The sequence below is a fragment of the Urocampus carinirostris genome, chromosome 5 (genome assembly GCF_059441175.1).
Source record: "Urocampus carinirostris isolate Australia breed hairy pipefish chromosome 5, RoL_Ucar_1.0, whole genome shotgun sequence".
In the NCBI taxonomy this organism is placed as follows: Eukaryota; Metazoa; Chordata; class Actinopteri; order Syngnathiformes; family Syngnathidae; genus Urocampus; species Urocampus carinirostris.
This window is the reverse complement of record NC_142353.1, coordinates 3,874,709-3,878,373: the sequence shown is the minus strand read 5'-3', so window position 1 is coordinate 3,878,373 and position 3,665 is coordinate 3,874,709. Positions and strand designations below refer to the sequence as shown.

The following is a 3,665-nucleotide window of genomic DNA, read 5'->3' as shown; positions in this document are numbered from 1 at the left end:
GTAGGCCGTACAACCTTTGCAATAGTACATGAGTCAATTCATTCAAAAGAGAAAAATAATTTTGCATTGCCGGAAACTCAGCAAAATGTAACTTGATGTCAAGTTTTGGACATGTTTGATAACTAATTCTCTTGCCACACTTGGGATTATGGTTGCTCACTGTTGTTTCAAGCGTTGCTCACTGACTTTGTGTGAACGCTCGGACCAGTGGAAAATTAGAGGTTGGTCACAGCCCTGTTATTATCGCAGTGTACCAAACCCTTACCGGCCTTTCCGGATCATGAGTACTGCCGGCCGAAACCTTGGAACGTTGGCTTTACTGAACGAGTTTACCGGATCATGGCCCCCTTGGCCAGCATCTCGAACGACTAGGGTTGCCTCACACCTTGAACTCCTGTGTACCAAACCCTGTCCGAATAAAGACCTCTGTTACTGCACTAATCTGTGTTTTTGCGCTGTTCTTCCGGACTACACCGAGTGGGTCCTTGACACTTTTTATGACTAATCACATATCTAACTTTCCTATTATTCTGTCTTCAGATTGTTTGGTCGGATCAAAAGCAAAACTTGACATAGCCAACTTCAATAAGCATCAGGTTTATGAAATATAAAGTGTTTTTTGTCTTCAATATTCAGAACGCTATTATTTTTTTCAAATTCAGTTTGTTTTAACTTGTTTTTATTTTGTTATGGTTTTTGAAGGGTGTTTTTTTTTTTTGGGGTGGTTTTTTTTTTTTTTAGGACAGGCGAACATCAATACAGCCATTGGTGCAGAGAAAAGCCTATTTCAAAATATCGATAGTTGCCACAGCGGCCAATATCGGTATAGATTATCCACTAGTTTTGTTGGTTGGCTGGTTGGTTGGTTCGTTGGATCTCCTAACCACTAGGGTCGTAGCAGCACCATTTCCTGTGGTGTGTCCCAGGCAAGTACAGGAATGATAAATTGAATGAATAATAAACTACTATTAATTGAATGATATATGAAACACCCATCCCCCTGCGCATTTTGACCAATCAATTAAGACTATTTAGATTCCGGTTGACAAATTGCACATTTTTATTCTAAACCTCACATATGTTTATATCGTTAAGTTTTTAACCTAGTTGTTACTTTTTTATAATTGTGCTCTTTTTATCGCATCTTCGCATTAAGTAATTTACTCTGCGCTGTCTGTTGTGCGTATTTGACGATAAAGTTGAAAATGACAAAAAACATGCAACTTGTTTTTTCGAAATTCAAAGATTTTAATTTAAAAATATCTGACATTTTTGCAAAGAGAACAAAATGTTGTATATCAGTTTTTATCAGTATCGCGTGCGAGGGCATCACCAATAACCAAAATGTTGAATAGCGCCACCGGTCTGAAAAAAACTTGCTTTCGAATATCCGCAATTTTTATATGAGATGTTCGTTTCTTTTTTAATCCAGAGTAATACGGATTGGATATCAATAGCGTTAGAGCATAATATTCCTTTGCCCCCCTAAATGACTGATATTCATTAAAGAAGAATGTATTTTTTATAAAGGTTACATGCAATAAATAACAATATAATGTCCCTAAAATGTCCTAGTTTTCTAGTTCGTGACTGTAAAAATTACTGTAAAGCACCTAATACTGGTATCCGCTACTGATAGTTTAAAATGAAGCAGGATTGGTACAGATATTCTCCCAGAGCTAGTTTCAATATTTAATTCTTATTCAGTTTTGAGAGAACTTTGAATGTTTTTCCAGCCCGTTTTAATCATGAAGGTTAATTTTGTTTTTGTAGAATGTGAGTAAATAAGCAAATCTACCCTTTCTATCCATACTTAGAAAATCGCTCAGTATTGCGTAGTAAATGAAATAACAAAAAATACAAAAATCCCCTAATCTTTGTCAAAAGTGGCAAAATCAAACAACGAAGAGTTCTTTTTTTCCAACTTTATTGATAATTATTTTTGGCTGAATCTATTGAATGAATACAGTGGGACCTCGCTAGTTCGCGGTTCGACGTTCGCTGCTTCAGAGCTTCGCGGTCTGTAATGGTTAAAAAAAAAAATGTTTTTTTTTTGATGGGGCGTCGCTACTTTGCAGATTTTCACTTTTTGCGGGAATCCCCCTCGGCCGACGACCCTAGCACGGCGCGCCGTTCTCGCTTCCCGGCGTGCGGTTCGGTGCAGGTTCCGCTTCACCGCCCCCCCCAAAACCCCACAGGTCCCCCCAGCTACCCCTTTCCCCCGCGGCCGCCCGTCCGTCGGCTGGAGCCATCGAGGGCCGTGTAGCGCCATGTAGAGCCATCGCGGCTGGGCGGGAGACGCCGGGCGCCGGCCTCCACGCCGAGCGCCCGACCCGCTCGGCTTGTTGCGGTGTCATGCGTATCGCGCCCGAAAGTACCCACGCCGCGGGTTAGGGGCTCGCTCGCGGGAGCGACCGAACAGCACCCGCGGTGCGGCGTAAGTATAAACCCTGTCGTGAATTTGTCTCCGATCGTCCCGGGCGGACGTAAAATCGCCCAGCTGTACGACTCTTAGCGGTGGATCACTCGGCTCGTGCATCGATGAAGAACGCAGCTAGCTGCGAGAACTAATGTGATTTGCACCTGCGATTGGCTGGCAACCAGTTAAGGGTGTCCACTGCCCGGAGATGGCTGGGATGGGCTCCAGCCCCCTTGCGGCCCTAATAAGGATAAGCGGTGCAGATAATGAGATGAGATGAGATTTATTTTTTTATTTTTATTTTTTTAAGGGGCGTCGTTACTTTGCAGATTTTCACTTTTTGAGGGTGGTTTTGCTCCCCATTAACCGGGTCTAAAAAATAATAATTAAAAAAAAAAAATTAAAAAAACTTTTTTTTCTTTTTTTCTTTTTTTTCTTTTTGAAGGGGCATCGCTACTTCGCAGATTTTCACTTTTTGCGGGTGGTTTTGGTCCCTATTAACCGGGTCTAAAAATAATAATAATTAAAACAAAAACATTTGGAAACTCATTTTTTTTTTTTTTTTTTTTTAAAGGTGCGCCGCTACTTGGCGGATTTTCACTTATCGCGGGTGGTTTTGGTCCCCATTAACCATGATAACCGAGGTCCCACTGTATACCCAGCCACTGTTAATATGCCGTCCAAAAAGCACAAAACTCCCAAGATAATGGAAAAAGGCATATGCCGTTTTATCGTGGTAAATTAACTATGTACCACTGCATTTTTGAGAGTAAATGACCAGCGTGCAACCTAATTGCGCATTGTTGGCATTTTGTGTGATAAGATGTTCCTCTGTGAAAAGGCCGTGGGTGTGCCTCACTCGTTGCCCCATGGCGCTTGTTAGCAGTGGAATTTGGTCAGATTGTTGATGCAAAATTGAGGTCATCTGGAGGTTGAACTGGACTTACCGATATATGGATGCTTTCGGGCTGTTTTATGCAGATTCTACTGCCATATATTGTATTCCTTGTCCAACTAAGTAACTATACTGTGGCCGAATATATTGTCTTGGTTTGCAGAAACAGCTGCTTGAAACTTCAGTAGCCCTCATTAATATCAGACAACAGCTGGATGGAAGAAAGGAAATCTCGACATCTGATTTAGCGGTTGGGATCTAAAGACACGTCTGCCTGCTGCAGCCCGGCTTCAACAATAACAGCAGTGCATGCCGCCGCCTCTTTCCCAGTACCCACACTCACCATGGTGT

General features: G+C 42.0%; 1 pseudogene; it reads left to right on the top strand.

Annotated features, from left to right (window-relative positions):
* Positions 1-2,506: 2,506 nt before the first annotated feature.
* Positions 2,507-2,616, top strand: LOC148365013 (5.8S ribosomal RNA; annotated as a pseudogene; the record flags this gene model as incomplete).
* Positions 2,617-3,665: the final 1,049 nt, after the last annotated feature.